We start from the raw sequence: 21,263 nt of genomic DNA, 5'->3' as shown, positions 1-21,263 counted from the left end.
GATAGATCTTACGTGATCGTAGGATTTTTTTTGAAATACTACGTTCCCTAACACCATCATCATCTTATGCCTTTGATCTCCACCTCCAAAGCACCGTCATGATCTCCATCGTCACCAGCTTGACACCTTGATCTCCTTCGTAGCGTCGTTGTCGTCTTGCCAATTATTGCTTCCACGACTATCGCTACCGCTTAGTGATAAAGTAAAGCAATTACATGGCGATTGCATTTCATACAATAAAGCGACAACCATAAGGCTCCTGCCAGTTGCCGATAACTTCTACAAAACATGATCATCTCATACAAAAATTTATATCTCATCACGTCTTGACCATATCACATCACAACATGCCCTGCAAAAACAAGTTAGACATCCTCTACTTTGTTGTTGCAAGTTTTACGTGGCTGCTACGGGCTTCTAGCAAGAACCGTTCTTACCTACGCATCAAAACCACAACGATTTTTCATCAAGTGTGCTGTTTTAACCTTCAACAAGGACCGGCCGTAGTCAAATTCGATTCAACTAAAGTTGGAGAAACAGACACCCGCTAGCCACTTGTGTGCGAAGCACGTCGGTAGAACCAGTCTCATGAACGCGGTCATGTAATGTCGGTTCGGGCCGCTTCATCCAACAATACCGTTGAACCAAAGTAAGACGTTGGTGGTAAGTAGTATGACTATTATCACCCACAACTCTTTGTGTTCTACTCGTGCATATAACATCTACGCATAGACCTGGCTCTGATGCCAATGTTGGGGAACGCAGTATTTCAAAAAATTTACCTATGGTCATGCAAGATCTATCTAGGAGATGCATAGCAACGAGATGGGAGAGTGTGTCCACGTACCCTTGTAGACCGAAAGCGGAAGCATTTAGTAGCGCGGTTGATGTAGTCGAACATCTTCGCGATCCAACCGATCCTAGCACCGAACGTACGGCGCCTCCGTGTTCAGCACAGGTTCAGCACGATGAAGTCCATCGAGCTCTTGATCTAGTTGAGGACGAGGGAGAGTTCCGTTACCTCGACGGCGTGTTGATGGTGATGATGAAGTTACCGGTGCAGGGCTTCGCCTAAGCACTCACTAGTACAGCGAGGTGCTAAAAAAACGGTTTTTAACCCCTTTCCGCGACGGCATTTGGAACCTTCACCAAGTGAGTGTGGGCGATAGGGGGGTCCTTCCCACACGACCCAGAAATCATCGGGGATATGCCCTCCTGGCACACATGCTCGGCAAAATGAGGCCGTGTGCGACCGGCGAGCACTCAAATACGGAAATACGTACAGTAGAGCTAAAAAATACAATTATATGGCAAAATTGTTTCCGGTCGCAAGTACATCCCACATAGTCAGTCCCCGCTAAACATTTCCTTTCGTATGTACATCCATACAGTCGCTCCAAGGAAAACGTTTCCGTTCACAAGTACATCACACACAATTTTTCCCGTTAAATCGTTTGCGTTATTGAATGTATCACACGCGGTCCATAGAAGAAACTGTATGGCAAAGGCTGTCCATCACACACAGTTTTTATGTGGTAAACGTTTGCGCAAGGTGGCCTAGCGCAAACAATTTTCAAGAGAAAGTCGTGTGTGATTGTTCATTTATCCAACACGGTTTATTCCTAGAAACTGTGTGCGTTGCCTGAGTTCATCGCCCACGGTATCTTTTCAACAACCGTTTGTAACAGCGAAACCCAATTAGCAGGCTAATTCGCCATTAGCAATCTAATTATCCGATTATTCATAATCCATTTATTAATCTAATTGACATTTCATATTAAGCACACAATATATTTCATTTTCATAATTGAAATACATCAGAGTACAACATCATATAGCTTCAGCACTCAGCTACCCCATTACACAACTACACCAGGACCAAGTTTCACATGCAACATCTATAACCTTTCAAAATTAGCATCATAGACGGTACATAGATAGATGTATCTCATCTGGAAAACTGCTGAAGCAGGAGGCGAATATTGAGCCTTCATTGATGATGAAGGTCTTTGTAACTTTAGGCCAGTGCCTGTGGATGATTGACCGTCCATCCTTCGTCCTCTTCAGGAACACTTAAATATTGAACCGTGGGTGTTTTATGAATACCTTCCTCGCCTCCTGATCATACAAGTGGTTTGAGAGGTAATCATCAATGAACTGCTTTGGAAAGGCCTGAAAACAAGGATGTGCATAAATATCTTCTCTATATTGGAAATGGGGCAAAGGAATAAAAAAGGCAAGGTATAATAGTTAGTACCATCCTGTAGTGAACTGATGTCTTCTTCATTGTGCAGACAAAGATCTTGTTGTTTCTTGTCGCTAATTTCTTTATCCTAACAATCTTTCTGGGTTTCTTGACTTGACTGATATTCATGGACAACTCATTTCCCCATATGCAAAAAGGGTCGAACAGTGGGTCAAAACCTCTGACAGCAGGACCTACATGTGCAAGACCAAATTGTTAAAAACCTAAATATTAGAATGGTTCCTGCAATTGCACAATAATGTGCTACTAGACAGCGGACCATGCACATGCTAACCTCGATTGTAAACCTCAGTGCTTCCCATTGTTTCCCTGCAACACATATAAGGTAGTTAGTCATCAGGTTAAGTAAGGGTTCGCATGCTATCAGTAAAATATGTTGATGAAAAATAAGCACATTGCAGATTCATCAGGTTATTTCAAGCCACACGGAAAACCCATTTATCCAAACCAAGCATGATTAAGAACTAGGAAATATAGCACTTGTATATGTTTCTCATGTATTAAGTGCAGCCAAATTCGATTTATTCCTCACATGCACAACAATACAAAATTCCACCCACGACAATTGGACATCGCATTGCAGAATTGAACCAAGCAGTTAAGTAAACACCACAACAAATGAACCAACATTAACTGAGAACCACATTACACAATATAACATACTCCTAATACAAGATCAGGCAGTTAACCAAACAGTTAACTACAACCAATTGTAGCAACTGTATTTGTTTCTCATGTATTTACTACAGCCAAATTCAATTTATTCCTCACATGGTATACAATAACAGAATGCACCCACAACTATTGAACATCGCACTGCAGAACTGAACCAAACAGGAGCAGCACACGCAATGGGGAAACCAAGCATGCTTAACCGGCGTAGCTAGCAAATGGCAAGGTGCTCCTTCAAGATCTGGGTGTCAGCACGAATGGCAGCCATCGTGACCACATCCGCGTGTGCGGCTGCGATTTGCTTCTCCGCTGCCAAATGCTCCTTGAGATCCTGGCTATACTGCGTGCACCATGGATTAGGGCGGCGCTTATTTGGTGGAGGGTGAAAGTGCTAGTTATCGACTAGAGGGGGGTGAATATGCGATTTCTATGGAAGTCTTCAAAACACGGGGGCTTTGAAGACAAACAGTGGAAATGAACCTATTGATATGCAGCGGAAGGTAGACTACACTAGACAGGCCATAGTCAAGTAAGCAATGGAGTGAAAGCACGAAGACTATTAGCAGCTAGGTAGTATGGATCAGGATGGAAGATAGTATGAAGCCAAACAGCAACAGTCTTCACTCAGTGAAGTCAATCAGATCATGCAAGCAGGCAATGACGTCACAAAGACAAACTGAAAATAAAGAGAGGTAAGAGATAGAACTAGTTGCTTGGTGAGGACAAGGATTTGTTGGACCAGTTCCAGTTGCTGTGACAACTGTACATCTGGTTAGGGAGGCTGAGATTCAACTTAGAAGACCGCGTCTTCACCTTATTGCCCTTGAGCTAAGGACACTCAGTCCTCGCCCAATCACTCTGGTAAGTCTTCAAGGTAGACTTCCAAACCTTCACAGACTTTGTTCACCGGCAATCCACAATGACTCTTGGATGCTCAGAACGCGATGCCTAACCGGCTGGAGGATTCACAGTCCTCAAGTGTAACAAGTCTTCAGATCACGTGGACAGAAAGACTTCATTGATGCCTAACACTCTTTGGCTCTGGGTGTTTTGGGCTTTGTTCTCGCAAGGATCTCTCTCTCAAATGCTTCAGAGGTGGGTTGCTCTCAAACGACAAAAGCCGTGCACTAACTCTGAGCAGCCACCAATTTATGGTGTAGGGGTGGGCTATTTATAGCCAGGAGGCAACCTGACCTGATTTGTCCGAAATGACCCTGGGTCACTTATGAATTGACATGTGTCCAACGGTCAGATTTCAAATACACGCGACAGCTTGACTTGGGCTACAAGTAAAGCTGACTCATCCAGCTCTGGATAAGGTTTGCTCTCCTTGTCTTCGCTCGAAGACATAGGGTTTGGTTGAGCATCACATCAGTCACTCTGACTTTGTTCACTTGGACCCCACTTAACAGTACGGTGGTTCCTATGACTCAACAAAGAAGAAAAGGAAACTACGAAACAACTATGTCTTCGCACTCCATAGTCTTGATGTGATGTCTTCTCATGTCATAGTCTTCAACGTAAATCTCTTCACAGACCACCATTGTCTTCAATGTCTTCATACATTTTTAGGGGTCATCTCTGGTAGGTAAACCGAATCAATATGGGACTACTACATGTGTTATCCTGCAATTCTCATAATCACATTAGTCCCTCAACCAAGTTTGTCGTCAATACTCCAAAACCAACTAGGGGTGGCACTAGATGCACTTACAATCTCCCCCTTTTTGGTGATTGATGACAAACTGGTTGAAGTTTTCAACGGGGATAAAAGTATGTGAAAGTTTCATATTAAGGCATTGTCTTCATAAGTAGCAAAAAGGCTCCCCCTGAAGATGTGCATATAAGTAGTTTGCTTTTGAATGCGAATGCACATGGCAGGTTTTACTTTGTGGAGATCCTCTTCAACTTATGGAGACAATTCATCATGCATATGAATATATAATGAAGATAATGACATGCATAATGAAAAATGGACGTCTGCAGAATGACTTCATGCGGAATTTATCATCGCATCACAGAGTAGCAGATAAAGTAGCAGATGACCATCAAGTTTAAGTGTTACAACCCAAAGAACCAAAAGTTTCAAAAGACGAGAGTTGTAAACACTTGGCAAAAATAGTGCAACCACCCATAAGGACCCGCTTGAAGACTATCAACTCATAAGCTTCTCCCCCTTTGTCAGTAATGACCAAAAAGGTTGGAACACATTGAGTACCTACTCGTTCCCATCAGGAGTAGATGCAGGTGCAGGGTTGATATTGGAGTTTGGTGGTGCTGTCGAGCCCGGTGCAGTGTCGAGACGCGGTGAAGCCATGCTTGGTGAAGTGGCATCGTCTTCTTCATCGATGACTCTCGCAGCAACAGTTGCAGTCGAAGATGAATACTCAGAATCTTCTATGGAAGGAGTCTGACGCCAGCTTGCATTTTGGGGAGGCCTAGAATCAAATTTGAAGTCCTCAGTGAAGCCATCTTCGCGAAGATCATCTTCAGGACATAGCAGGGTGAGACTCTTCCAGGACCGCCGACAGGCTTCATGAGCAACGAACGAGTTCTTGGTGGCCAGGTTTCGAATTCGATTGACATCCACTAAGATACTCTGCATCTGACGTTTGAGCCAGTCATGATGCTTATCCTATTTCTGATGTAAGGCCACAAGAAGCTCTCGGTCATTGAGTACACGAGAACGCTTCCGAGGCCTTTGAGCAATTGTACTGTCAGTGGCTTCGGTGTTTGCACGATGAGGCACACGCATATTGCCAGCCATAGGATAGGATCGAGTTGCAGTATTTGGAATAAGAATACCCTCTATGGGTTGCGAGAAGATTTAGTGATCAGCATTATGAAGATATAGCGGCTCCTTGGTAGGCTCGGGGTAGATGGCTTCAACGGACAGATCAACCTCAGGCAAAAAGACAAGATGGTTGCGCGCTGAGGGCTGATAGTCAACAGAAGTGTGGAGCTTGATCAGGCGCATCACCCATGGAGCATAAAACTTCAAGCCAAACAGATCAATCCCAGATGCAGCAAGTTGTCTGATGAAGAAATCCTGGGAGTTGAATCTGATGCCATTGACAATATAGAATACCAAAGTCTTCATGGCTCCTTCAAGTTTGGCTTCATCTGAGTGTCCCTTGATGGGCCATAGAGTATGCCCCAGTATATGATAAACTGTGCGAGGCAAGTACTCAAGGTCTTTGACGAAGAATTCCTTTGGATATTCAGCATCTTGAGGCAATGGCTTCATCATACTGAGCATCTGACTCATATTGGGTTCAGGCCTCTGAAAGATACTCTGCAGTTCATTATTGTGAAGCTGACAACCAGGCTCATACAATTTACCTGGAGTGGGCAAGGAAGTAAGCTCAATAATATCTTGAGCTTTGGCTTCATGGTGCACATCGCCTGACATCCACTCAAGGATCCATGTCTTTGGATCCCTGTTGTAGCCACGAATGTGAAGAGTCGCATAGAACTGCAGCAGAAGCTCTTCATTCCAATGCTCTTTGTCAGTGACAAACTGTAGAATACTAACCTCCCTGAAGCAGTCAAGAGCTTCTTCCAGACAGGGCAGCCCAGCAATGGCTTCACAATCAAGACGCATGTGTTGAAATATTCGCTCTTGATTGTATAGGATGCAGGAGTAGTAGCTGCGTTGCTGATAGCTCCAGAATCGATCGGAAGTGATCTTTGGCTTCGAGTAAGGATTCTTGGCACTGCCAAAGAAGGTATTGTGTGCCCCGAAGCTGTTCACGTTGAACGATCCTGGGGAGGTTGCAGCACCTGGAAGCCTTGGTAGCCTGGGCTTTGGCTTCTGGACCTGAGGCCTCTGCTCCACATGATAGTCGTACTGTGGTCCGGGAGCAGTGGGAGGAACCATGATAGGCCATTTCACAGTGACCAGTTGTCCATGATCGAAGGCCAGTTCAATGGTGTGAGGCCTTGGAGATGGAACAGTGGCTTCAGCATTCACGGTGGCTTCAGGTACCACATTAGCTTCAGGCTCCACATTGTCTTCGGCCATGACAACATCATTGGCATCAGTAGCAGTGTTTGTGGCCGCCTCAGTGTGTTCAACCTCTGTTTCTTCAAGGACAGGAGGGTCAGGCATAGTTACATTCTCCTTGAGAATGACATGATCAGTGGTAGGGGTGTGGAAACTCTTTCTTCCTCTCTTTCTCCTTGATCTTCATCGGCTGATGCAGCCGGAATGTCTTCAGCAGCTTTGGCTTCAGACTCACAGACATTCACGGTAGGAGTGGCTTCTGGAAACACTTGGCGTGCTACTGAGATTTGTTGCGCTTCTCCTTCTGGAATGCTCGACATGGTGACCTATGGCCTAGGGCCTTTGCGAAGCCTGCGGAAAGCGGGCGACGCCTGTGGTGATGGAGTGGTCTGCACCATGTAGTTGTCGTCCTCAAGCACTGGAGTGGTGACTTGAGGTGGTGGAGTACTGGGTGTCTCATCATGAATGGGGGTGTCTTCTTGAGGGCGATCGGCCCGTGAATCATCCTAGGCAATTGGCGTCAATGGACGACCAATGCTGATGAGTTCGCTGTTTGTAAGAACAGGCGATGATACCACTTGGTGCTCGAGTTGAGGAAGGACTTCATCATCTTCTACATTGTCTTCACGACCAATGTCTTCAGCTGTGATGGGGTCAACAGGTGGAACTTCTTCATTTTCAGGAGCCTCTGTGAAAGCAGGCTCGTGGATCACAAGTTGACGTTCTTGGTTGGTGGAGGCTGGACGGGCAACAGAAATGGGCTCAACAACAAGGGGCTTAGAGGCCGTAGCACGATATTTCTTTGAAGACTTCTTCAATTTCTTCTTTGATCGTGCATCATCATAAACATTCTTGTGCTTGCGTTTCTTGGCTTCGGCTTCAGCTGCCCTTGTCTTCTTCAGTTCTGAAGCTACTGATGAGACCTTAGGCTTCGAGCCTGTCATGTTGGCCGGGAAGACAATGCGAGGTGCTTCCTGCCTTGGTGTTTCAGTTTGGGCTTCAGCAGGCTTCTTTTTTTGTGTTGGCAGCCATCCTGGGGTCGATGCCAGGATGCCCAAGAGCCTTGCGCTTCTTAGCCTCATTGTGTGCTTGAACACATTTCTGTGTGAAGTACTTCATGTGCTCTCTTGAACCTTTTGCTTCTTCCCGCTTCTTCTGAAACAGTTCCTTGAGCACATGCAACATCTTCTTGAAGACTTGAACATCTGCCACGCTGAGCTTGGCCATGTTCTTCTTGAAGTGAGCCTTCTCATAATCAATTTTGTTCTTCAGCTCAACAATCTTGTGAGCTAGAGCTAATTCATTAGCAATGGCTCCATGGAAGGTGACGCTGATGTCCACTGGCAGCTGAAGATCATCAATGCTGAGGCTCGGGTCATCAAACCATTCATCGATGAAGTTGTTCAGAATATCCACGTCAGAGGGGCAGATTGTTGAAGATATCTGCCTCTTGCTTGCTCTTGATCAGTAGCTCAAGGGCATCATCACCAAGATCTTCATCGCTGGACAGATCAATGGTGTCATCTTCATTCCACAGAATGGCAGCAGGAGTCAGTTCATGCCCAGAAATCTTCTTGGGCATCTTGGCTTTCTTTGTCTTCTCGGTCTTCTTGGAGACACGAGACAAATCTTCAGAATGCACACTGGATTCAGGAGGTGCAGTGGCCAATGGCTTCACACGCAAAGCTTTTGGCGAGGCAGAGGGCTTTGAAGCCTTTGTTTTCTTCTTCTTCTGCGGCTTTGGTGGAGCTGGCGCTTCTTCAGAGTCAGCGTCATCTGCTGATTGCTCCACAGTAGCCCTTTGAGCAGCAATGTGGGAGAGGAGCCCATCGAAGTTATTGAAGGGCCCGATGACATTGGGATTGACATCACGAGTGCCATCCTGTCTAGGAGCAGATGGACCAGGGTTGAAGTTGAGTCCCAGGTCCTTCTTGTTCTTCACAGCTGACTCTTTTGCAAATTGATAGTTGCGCTTGAAAAGATTGTCTTCGCAACACCATAACAAAGATGATGGGTCGGCATTCTCTGGCTGTGGTCCACGGACCATACATGGATAGAAGCCTTGAGCAATGGCTTCAGACTTGGACTTGGGCTGCAGATTTCTGTACAGAATATCTCCCCATGGGCGCTTGATGGCATTCTTCTCTGCATATTCGGCAGTTATGAAGTTGTACTTGAACCTCCGTTTGAAGCCCTTGCTCTTCAGGAAATCTTTGAGTGTGTCATACCAAGCGCGAGGGGCTTGTTTGAGGCCATATAGTGCCTTGTTGAGCTTGTATACCATGTCAGGATGTTTTGGATCTTCAAAGCCAGGTGGTTGTGCAACATACACTTCTTCTTCAATCTTGCCATTGAGAAAAGCACTCTTTACATCCATTTGGTACAGGAGGATGTTGTGATGGTTGGCATAGGCTAGCAGTATGCGAATGGCTTCAAGCCTAGCCATCGGAGCAAATGTTTCATCGAAGTCAATCCCTTCAACTTGAGTGTATCCTTGAGCAACAAGACGAGCCTTGTTTCTGACAACTTGACCATGCTCATCTTGTTTGTTGCGATAGATCCATTTAGTGCCTATGATATTGTGCCTGCGAGGATTAGGACGCTTAACCAATTCCCACACATTGTTCAGCTCAAACTGTTGAAGCTCTTCTTGCATTGCGTGAATCCATTCAGGTTCCATGAAGGCTTCATCAACTTTCTTTGATTCAGATATAGAGACAAATGCAAAGTGCCCACAGAAATTTGCCAGCTGTGTTGCTCTTGAACGAGTGAGTGGACCAGGTGCATTGATGCTATCAATTATCTTCTCAATCTGTACTTCATTTGCAACACGAGGATGAACTGGACGAAGACTTTGCCCTTGCTGCTCATTGTCTTCGTCTTCAGCATTGGCTTCAGGCTGAGCAGTGTCTTCAGGTTGATTAGGTGCAGAAATGATGATTTCTTCTTCAGCTTGTACCTCTGATGGTATGATTTCTCCAGTACCCATAAGCTTGATTGATTCACTTGGTGAGGCTTCATCTAGCACATTTGGCAGGTGCTCTCTTTGCGAGCCGTTAGTTTCATCGAACCGCACATCCACAGTTTCAACCACTTTATAGTGAAAGAGGTTGAAGACTCTGTAGGAGTGTGAATCCTTTCCGTAGCCAAGCATAAAACCTTCATGTGCTTTCGGTGCAAATTTTGAAGTGTGATGTGGATCCTTGATCCAGCACCAAGCACCAAATACTCTGAAGTAACTGACATTTGGCTTCTTACCAGTTAGGAGCTCATAGGATGTCTTCTTTAGAATCTTGTGAAGATAAACACGGTTTATGATGTGGCATGCAGTATCAATGGCTTCAGGCCAGAACTTCCTTGGAGTCTTGTACTCATGAAGCATCGTTCGAGCCATTTCAATGAGGGTTCTGTTCTTGCGCTCCATGATGCCATTCTGCTGAGGTGTGTATGGAGCTGAGAACTCATGAGTGATGCCCAATGTATCAAGATAAGTGTCGAGGCCGGTGTTCTTGAACTCTGTGCTGTTGTCACTACTGATGTGCTTGATCTTGATGCCATCACTACAAAAAAAGACACATCCGTGACATTTTGGGCCGAACAAATTTTTTTCTGTCATACTTATGACACTTCTATGATGATAATTGTGACAAAACCCGGTATCATCATAGATGTGGTGGGCTCCTACTTCTATGACAAAAAATCATGATAGAAAATGGGCTTTTCGTCCTGGGCGGGCCGGAGACGCAGCTGCATGACATTCTTTGGGCCGTCCATGACGGAAAAAACCGTGGTAGAAGCAAGGGCGAGGAAAATATCGGGGTGTTCCCGGTTACGGTGGGTGGTCGGGGCTGGACCAATGGCTGTTAACTGAACCCGATCGAGCGATTCCTTCACTACTGCTGCTAACTGAAGCTGATCGATGCTGCCTCTGGATGAACAGTGAGCATTGCTGGGGGGGTTGGATGAACAGTTCCCGGTGGGGGTGGATGAACAGGACCCCGTGGTGTTGCCTCTGGATGAACAGGACCCCGATCGATCGAGCCGGTTGGGGCTGGATGAACAGGACCCCGTGGAGGGCTGGATGAACAGGACGACCCTGTGGAGGGCTGGATGAACAGTAGACGATGGAGGGCTGGATGAACAGTAGCCCGTGGAGGGGTGGTTGAACAGGAGCCCGTGGAGAGGGCTGATTGAACAGTAGCCGGTGGAGTAGCGCGCGGTGGAGGCTGGATGAACAGGAGCCCGTGGATGAACAGTCGCAGGTGGAGGCTGGAGGAGGTCGACGGTGGATGAACAGTAGCCCGTGGAGGCTGGAGGGGGTCGACGGTGGAGATGAACAGTCTCCCGTGGAGTCCAGTTTTGCGGTACGCCACACCCCTCCCGATGAACAGGACCCCCGTTTCGACCGTAGCGCTCCAACACAAGCCCGTTTCCTTCGTTTTGCGGTACGCCACACCCCTCCCGATCAACAGGGCCCACGTTTCGACCATAGGAGGTCTGTTTCCTCCGTTTTGCGGTACGCCAGACCCCTCCCGATGAACAGGATCCCGTTTCGAACGTGGCCTGTCAAACACAAGGCCGTTTCCTCCGTTCTGCGGTACGCCGGGCCTCGTTTCCATCGGCTGTTCCGTCCAAGCCCTCCCGATGAACACGACGACGCGTTCCGTTCCGACCCAGCCGGTTGGCTCCCCATGAACATGATGACGACACTATTTCTCTGTTCTGACCCAGCCATGTACACGAGCCCTGGCCATACGTACGCGTGAGTAGGCATTCGAGACCCCGCCCGTATGTACGTACGTGGCCGTCTTTACTTTCTTGCACACTGGCCGCTGTACATACGTGTACATGCTACGTGCGCGCTTCTACATCGACCAGTATGTACGTACACGTTCGCGACCAGAATGACAACGCTACATACGCTTCGACCAGGTGGGTCCCGACTGTCAGGCACTTCCTTGCGTGCGAAGATGTAGCTGGTGGGTCCCAGCAGCCAGGGGGGCAAATCGTTTTTTTTTGCCCGGACGCACTTCCTTGCGTACGAAGATGTAGCTGGTGGGTCCCAGCAGTCAAGGGGAAACATTTTTTTCATGAAATACGGTGGCCCATCCGGTGGGTCCCCGCTGTCAGGTGGAGGAATAATTATTTTGCGCGTAATAAGGAGGCACTTCCTTGCTGCGGACGTGGACCCAGCTGTCAGCCTCTCCACGTACAGTCCACGTCTGATGGAAATCGTTCCTTGACCACGTTGACCACGCCGCGGCAAGAGCACCAGGGCGGTGGACGACGGCGAGGCCTAGGAAGGGGACGACGCGGAGCCGGGAAGACGTGGCAGTGGATGCCCATGCGTAGAGGAGTATGAGGGTTCACTGGTTCGCTGTGGTGTGAGGTTGACATCGCCGTAGAATAACAGGGGGTGTGGGTGAGTAGAGGGATAGCCTGGCCAGCGGTGGGAGTAGTAGGGGCGGTGAGGCCTCCGCGGCATCGCAGCCGGCCACGGGAGGCAGAATCATGAGGCATGACCGGCGCTGGTTTGGGCGGCTCGAGCAAGAAGACCAAAGGTTGAAGAAGCACTACGGCCGTTGGATGGACATCGTACGATCACTGGAGCTAGAATCGTGCATATTGACTAAGTTGACAAAGCCCTCCGTCCCCGTCAACTTAGTAGGCCCACAAGTCAGCCTGCCACTATACTGGGTCCCATCTAGCAGGGGGAGTATTCATTTTTTTGTGCGTAATAAGGAGGCACTTCCTTGCGTACGAAGATATAGCTGGTGGGTCCGAGCTATCAGCGGCGGTAACGTTTTTTTCAAGAAATACAGAGGCCCTTTCGGTGCGTCCCAGATGTCAGGTGGAGTAATCATTCTTTTGCGCGTAATAAGGAGGCATTTCCTTGCTGTCAGCCTCTCCACATACAGTCCACTTCAGATGCATGTCGGTCATTGACCACATTGACCAGGCCGCGCCGAGAGCACCAGGGCAGTGGACAATAGCGAGGCCTAGGAAGGGAACGACACGGAGCAGGGAAGACTCGACAGTTGTTTCCTACGCGGAGGGGAGTACGACTGTACGAGGGTTTACTGGTTTGTCTACCGTCGCCGGAGAATAACAGCAGGTGTGGGTGAGTAGAGGGATGGCTAGGCCAGCGATGGGAGTACAGTGGGGCGGTGAGGCCTGCGCGACAGCACAGCCGGCGACGGGGAGGAGTGAGCAGGCAGTCCCGCCGATGCTTGTTTGAGCGGCTGGAGCAGGAAGAGCAGAGACTAAAGAAGCACGACGGCCGTTGGATGGACATCCAACAGTCACTGCTTGTGCGTCAACCTTTTTTTAGGAAAACCTCAAATCTGTGGAAAATAGCATATAGCCCATCTGCCATTATTTCTAATAATTTACAGCCCATTTGCTAATTCTTAAGGTTTTTTTGGAGCCCATATTCTTTTTGTTAGCATTACAGCCCATATTGTGGCCACGGTTAAAAAATTGTACGAAGTTTTGCATATTTCGGTGCGGTCTGAACTGTTTTTAATCCCGAAATTTTGAGTCACATTCAAACTGATTTTAAAATAAATGTATATCAATATAAAATCCAACAAATTATCCATGCATAAAAATCAATGCAATTTAAAATCTCGAAATGAAAAAAAGAAATTTGAAACTAATTGTCGGCTTGATGTGTTTTAAAAATGTACAGCCCATTTCTCATTACTAATAGGCCATTTTCTCGGCCAGCCGAATGAAGCTCTCCTCGTCTTGAAAGATTTGCAGCCCAACAGGTCTGACAAAGCGACTTACTTGGCAAATCACAAAAAAACTGGGCTGTGGCCGTGGACCCAGCTGTCAGCCTCTCCACGTATAGTACTATTCCGATGGAAGTCGGTCGTTGACCACATTGACCATGCCGCGCCGAGAGCACCAAGGCGGTGGACGACGGCGAGGCCTAGGAAGGGGACGACACGGAGCCGGGGAAGACGCGGTAGTGGATGCCCACGCGGAGAGGAGTACGAGGGTTCACTGGTTCGGCTGCCGCGTGAGGCTGCCGTCGCCGCAGAATAACAGGGGGTGTGAGTGAGTAGAGGGATGCCCTGGCCAGCGGTGGGAGTAGTAGGGGGCAGTGAGGCCTTCGCGGCATCACAGCCGGCCACGGGAGGCAGGAGCACGCGACACGACTGGCGCTGGTTTGGGCGGCTGGAGCAAGAAGACCAGAGGTTGAAGAAGCACTACGGCCGTTGGATGAACATCGTATGGTAACTGGAGCTAGAATCGTTCATATTGACTAAGTTGACAAAGCCCTCCGTCGCCGTCAACTTGGTAGGCCCACAAGTCAGCCTCCCACTATGTTGGGTTCCAGCTGGCAGGGAGAGTATTCATTTTTTTGTGCGTAATAATGAGGCACTTCCTTGCGTGCGAAGATAGCTGGTGGGTCCGACCTATCAGCGGGGGGCACGTTTTTTCGCAAAATACATAGGCCCTTCCGGTGGGTCCCAGATGTCAGGTGGAGGAATCAAAGACTTGAGAAGGCGTACAGAACAAGCTAGTGTACCAGTAAAGAGACGTTGCTGAGTTTTAGAAAAAAGAGAGATGTGCTCCTGTAGCTGGTTCGAATCCAAACCTAGACTATGACTATATATGGTGCTATGCTACTCTTCAAGTAATGAAACTGACATGTCCAACGTTCGCTTCTCCTCTTCTCTACTTACTCTACCTAGCATCAGAAGCTCTAGCAGTAGCAATCATGTCCGCTGGCTGCTCGTCCACCTCCTCTTCAGCAGGCAACAACCAAATATGCGCCAAGTCGCCACCCGTACCATCGCCTGTGGGTCTCATCACACCCCTGCCGGCACGCGCACCGCAGCCGGTTGCTCATCGCAACCCGCTGCCGTTGGTGTGGTGCCACTGCTGCAAATCACGCAGAGTCATCCGTTGCGTCTCAACCACAATCCTCAACCCTGGCCGAGTCTTCTACAAATGCCCGAATCATGGGGTAATAATATGTTTAAGTGTTGTTCTGCTGCTTTCAGTTGCTGATTTTTTTAATAGTTTGGTTGATGATCTTCCAATTTGATTCGTGCAGAAAAGGGAAGATTCGTGTGATTTGTATTTCTGGGAAGTTGCTGATGTGGGGGAGTGCAACTATGCTGATTATTTGGTTAGCTGAGGAATCCCAATACCAGTAGGTTGGGGTGTTGGACAAGTAACTGAAGGAATGGCAGAAGAGGAAGATGCAGAGCAGAAGGTTAAAGATGCAGTTCCTCTGATCATGGCCAAGCAACAGCTGCTAAACGGCCTTGACAGCAATGAGGAGATGAAATAGCTTGTGAAGATAATGGGCAAAATCGATGTGCTCTGTAGGATGATTGTCTCTTTATTTGCAGTGTATGTAGCACTCATGATGTATTCAGTGGCTATGACATGAGCACTTTGCTAAAACTAGTAATGAATGAAACATGTGTAGCAGGCTGGGCGTAGTGTTGTGAACATCTAATGATTTCTATTAACGAAAATCAGGGGGTATCCCCTTTTGCTCATAAATAAATAAATAGCAGAGGCCCTTTTGGTATTAAATAAATAAATTAGCAGAGGCCATGTCGGGTCAGCTTTGTTCTCATTCGAAGACGTCGAGCAAATTGCAGTCCAACAGCAAACTATGTCATCAAATTCAAGTTTCACATCCAAATATGAGTACAACTAAACAACAATGTCATCATGTTTTAGTCGTCATACAATCACCAAACACATATCAGCATACATAACAAGTGATGTTCTCACAGGAAAATATTAAACAACATGTTCATCAGGTTTCAGTTGTCATAGCAAACACAATTTCACATAGTAGATAAAAAACGTCTTCTGACAGGCAAATACGACAAAAGCAATGTAATCATCATCCGCAGCAGCAGCGTCAACATCTTCGCCATGTGTATCACTCTAAATCGTAATTCCCCAAGGTGTCATCTTCTTCTTCGTTCTCAACGTCCACGAACGTTGGCTTCTTCTTGATCAACTCTTGTATGTCCACAGCACGACAGACAATCTTTTCACCGGCGTCATTGACGTGATGGTTCTCAAAGATATTAGGAACATCTGTGTTATGTTGTACATCAGGAGCCGTGTAAGCATCATCTTGTTGTGCAACTTCATTAAACGAATTCCTCTGCTCAAACCTTTGCAATACTCTCCAGTCATCGCTACGTGCAAATGTGTCTTCCAAGAAAAATATCTGTGTTGCTTGATTTGCCAAAATAAAAGGCTCGTTGGTCTGGTACGCCGCCTTGACATTGATGGATTTGAAATAATCATCAGCTCTGGGTTTTGCGATCCTGGAGAACAGGTTATACCAACGACAGCACAATGATACGTCTCCAACGTATCTATATTTTTTGATTGTTCCATGCTATATTATATTCTGTTTTGGATGTTTAATGGGCTTTATTATACACTTTTATATTATTTTGGGACTAACCTATTAACGGGAGGCCCAGACCAGAATTGTTGTTTTTTGCCTATTTCAGAGTTTCGCAGAAAAAGAATATCAAACGGAGTCCAAACGGAATGAAACCTTCGGGAACGTGATTTTCGGAACGAACGTGATCCAGAGGACTTGGACCCTACGTCAAGAAAGCTACCAGGAAGGCACGAGGTAGGGGGCACGCCCTCCACCTTTGTGGGGCCCACGTTGCTCCACCGACGTACTTCTTCCTCCTATATATACCTACGTACCCCCAAACTACCGGATACGGAGCCAAAAACCTAATTCCACCGCCGCAACCTTCTGTACTCGTGAGATCCCATCTTGGGGCCTTTTTCCAGAGCTCCGCCGGAGGGGGCATTGATCACGGAGGGCTTCTACATCAACACCATAGTCTCTCCGATGATGTGTGAGTAGTTTACCTCAGACCTTCGGGTCCATAGTTATTAGCTAGATGGCTTCTTCTCTCTCTTTGGTTCTCAATACAAAGTTCTCCATGATTCTCGTGGAGATCTATTCGATGTAATCTTCTTTTGCGGTGTGTTTGTTGAGACCGATGAATTGTGGGTTTATGATCAAGTTTATCTATGAACAATATTTGAATCTTCTCTGAATTCTTTTATGTGTGATTGGTTATCTTTGCAAGTCTCTTCAAATTATCAGTTTGGTTTGGTCTACTAGATTGATCTTTCTTGCAATGGGAGAAGTGCTTAGCTTTGGGTTCAATCTTGCGGTGTCCTTTCCCAGTGACAGCAGGGGCAGCAAGGCACGTATTGTATTGTTGCCATCGAGGATAACAAGATGGGGTTTATATCATATTGCATGAGTTTATCCCTCTACATCATGTCATCTTACTTAAAGCGTTACTCTGTTCTTCTGAACTTAATACTCTAGATGCATGCTAGATAGCGGTCGATGTGTGGAGTAATAGTAGTAGATGCAGGCACGAGTCGGTCTACTTGTCGCGGACGTGATGCCTATATACATGATCATACCTAGATATTCTCATAACTATGCTCAATTTTGTCAATTGCTCAACAGTAATTTGTTCACCCACCGTAATACTTATGCTCTCGAGAGAAGCCACTAGTGAAACCGATGGCCCCCAGGTCTATTTTCCATCATATTAAGCTTCCAACACTTAGTTATTTTTATTGCCTTTTATTTTACTTTCCATCTCTATCATAAAAATACCAAAAATATTATCTTATCATATCTATCAGATCTCACTTTCGTAAGTGACCGTGAAGGGATTGACAACCCCTTTATTGCGTTGGTTGCGAGGATTTTATCTGTTTGTGTAGGTGCGAGGGACTCGTGCGTGGCCTCCTACTGGATTGATACCTTGGTTCTCAAAAACTGAGGGAAATACTTATGCTGCTTTACTGCATCACCCTTTCCTCTTCAAGGGAAAACCAACGCAGTGCTCAAGAGGTAGCAAGAAGGATTTCTGGCGCCGTTGCCGGGGAGTCTAGGCAAAAGTCAACATACCAAGTACCCATCATAAACCCTTATCTCCCGCATTACATTATTTGCCATTTGCCTCTCGTTTTCCGCTCCCCCACTTCACCCTTGCCGTTTTATTCGCTCTCTCTTTTCCGTTCGCCTCTTTTTCGCTTGCTTGTCGTTATGGCTAGTCCTCTATCTTCTCCGTTGTCTCCCAAGAATGAAGTTCTTAATTTTAAGCAAAGAGAGGGAGAAAATCTAAAAGACGCTTGGTATAGAATTTGCAATGCTCAAAATAGATCTACCAGGAAGCAATCTACTTCCGTTCTTCTCCGCAATTTTAATGTAGGCGCTACTCCTTGGTACAGATATATCCTTGATACCATTACCGGAGGGAATTTCTTGGGTAGCCATACTTTTGATTCTTATAATGCTATGATAGATTTGTTTGGCTCACCACCTCTTTTGGTTAATGGAACTATGTTAACTTTGGAGCATGTAATGCAAAGACTTGAAATTATTGAAAATAAAGTTGCTACCATAGAGTTAATTGAAAATTTGGATAAAAAGATCCACAACCAAATTACCCAATATGGATCTAAAGTAGGAGTCACATTGAAAAATATTAAGGAGAAGGAACCCATAGTTAATGAAAGAATAAATCAGGATTCCACTAGAATCGATAAACTTGAGGGTATCATTACCAACTTGGGGATAGCTTTCTCTTCCGTAAAAAATACTCCAAGTCCTCCAACTAAAATTGCCAAGATTATGTATGTTCCTAAAAATAAAGGTGAATCCGCTAGTAAAGAAACTGCGGATCTCAAATCTATAAGTATTCATCCCAATCTTTTTGCTATCATTAAGGAACCATTTGCTACAAATGATTTTTTAGATTTTGTGCCTAGAAGTTTAATAATTAATAAAGAGGAAAAAACTCCTAAGGGTAATAGGTGTATTATTGAAGAATTACCTACCAAAGATGGCAATACCTAGATCTATCCTTGCTATTATGCCTAGCTAGGGGCGTTAAACGATAGCGCTTGTTGGGAGGCAACCCAATTTTATTTTTAGTTTTTTGCTTTTTGCTTCTGTTTAGGAATAAATATTTGATTTAGCCTATGGTTATATTTGTTGTTATGTTTTAATTAGTGTTTGTGCCAAGTTTAACCTATAGGATCTTCTTGGATGATAGTTATTTGATCTTGCTAAAAATTCCAGAAACTTTCTGTTCACGAAAACAATTGTTAAAAATCACCAGAACGTGATAAAATATTGATTCCAATTGCTGCTGATCAATAAACAAATTGTCTCGGTCTTCCTATTTTGTCTGAATTTGTTTGAGTTCCAGAAGTTTGCGTTAGTTACAGATTACTACAGACTGTTCTGTTTTTCGTGTGTTGTTTGCTTATTTTGATGAATCTATGGCTAGTAAAATAGTTTATAAACCATAGAGAAGTTGGAATACAGTAGGTTTAACACCAATATAAATAAAAAATGAGTTCATTACAGTACCTTGAAGTGGTGTTTTGTTTTCTTTCGCTAACGGAGCTCACGAGATTTTCTGCTAAAGTTTTGTGTTGTGAAGTTTTCAAGTTTTGGGTAAAGATTCGATGGACTATGGAATAAGGAGTGGCAAGAGCCTAAGCTTGGGGATGCCCAAGGCACCCCAAGGTAATCTAAGGACACCAAAAAGCCAAAGCTTGGGGATGCCCCGGAAGGCATCCCCTCTTTCATCTACTTCCATCGGTAACTTTACTTGGAGCTATATTTTTATTCACCACATGATATGTATTTTTCTTGGAGCGTTTTGTATTATTCGAGTCTTTGTTTTTTAGTTTACCACAATCATCCTTGCTGTACACACCTTTTGAGAGAGTCACACATAAATTGGAACTTATTAGAATACTCTATGTGCTCCACTTATATTTTTTGAGCTATATAGTTTTGCTCTAGTGCTTCACTTATATCTTTTAGAGCACGGCGGTGGATTTTTTTATAGAAACTATTGATCTCTCATGCTTCACTTGTATTATTTTGAGATTCTTAAAACAGCATGGCAATTTGCTTTAATTATAGTATCATGAGAAATTTGATGCTTGATAATTGTTTTGAGATATAAAGGTGGTAATATCATAGTTGTGCTAGTTGAGTAATTGTGGAATTGAAAAATACTTATGTTGGAGTTTGTGATTCCCGTAGCATGCACGTATGGTGAACCGTTATGTAATGAAGTCAGAGCATGAGGTATTTATTGATTGTCATCCTTTGTGTGGCGGTCGGGATCGCGCGATGGTTAACTCCTACCAACCCTTCCCCTAGGAGCATGCGTAGTAGTACTTTGCTTCGAGGGCTAATAATTTTTTGCAATAAGTATATGAGTTCTTTATGACAAATGTGATTCCATGGATTATACGCACACTTACCTTTCCACAATTTTCTAGCCTCTTCGGTACCGTGCATTGGCCTTTCTCACCTTGAGAGTTGGTGCAAACTTCGCCGGTGCATCCAAACCCCGTGATATGATACGCTCTATCACACATAAACCTCCTTATATCTTCCTCAAAACAGCCATCATACCTACCTATTATGGCATTTCCATAGTCATTCCGAGATATATTGCCATGCAACTTTCCATCATTTCATTTATCATGACACGCTCCATCATTGTCATATTGCTTTGCATGATCATGTAGTTGACATTGTATTTGTGGCAAAGCCACCATTCATAATTCTTTCATACATGTCGCTCTTGATTCATTGCATATCCCGGTACACCGCCGGAGGCATCCACATAGAGTCATATTTTGTTCTAAGTATTGAGTTGTAATTCATGAGTTGTAAGTAAATAAAAGTGTGATGATCATCATTATTGGAGCATTGTCCCAAGTGAGGAAAGGATGATGGAGACTATGATTCCCCCACAAGTCGGGATGAGACTCCGGACTAGAAAAAAAAGAGGCCATAAAAAAAGAGAAAAGGCCCAAATAAAAAAATGAGAGAAAAAGAGAGAAGGGACAATGTTACTATCCTTTTACCACACTTGTGCTTCAAAGTAGCACCGTGATCTTCATGATAGAGAGTCTCTCATTTTTTCGCTTTCATATACTAGTGGGAAATTTCGTTATAGAACTTGGCTTGTATATTCCAATGATGGGCTTCCTCAAATGCCCGATGTCTTCGTGAGCAAGCAAGTTGGATGCACACCCACTTAGTTTCTTTTGTTTGAGCTTTCATACACTTATAGCTCTAAGTGCATCCGTTGCATGGCAATCCCTACTCCTTGCATTGACATCAATTGATGGGCATCTCCATAGCCCGTTGATTAGCCTCGTTGATGTGAGACTTTCTCTTATTTTTTGTCCTCCCACATAACCCCTATCATTATACCTTTTTCCACCATAGTG

Source organism: Aegilops tauschii, chromosome 5 (assembly GCF_002575655.3).
Source record: "Aegilops tauschii subsp. strangulata cultivar AL8/78 chromosome 5, Aet v6.0, whole genome shotgun sequence".
Lineage (NCBI taxonomy): Eukaryota > Viridiplantae > Streptophyta > Magnoliopsida > Poales > Poaceae > Aegilops > Aegilops tauschii.
This window is presented reverse-complemented; position numbering follows the sequence as displayed.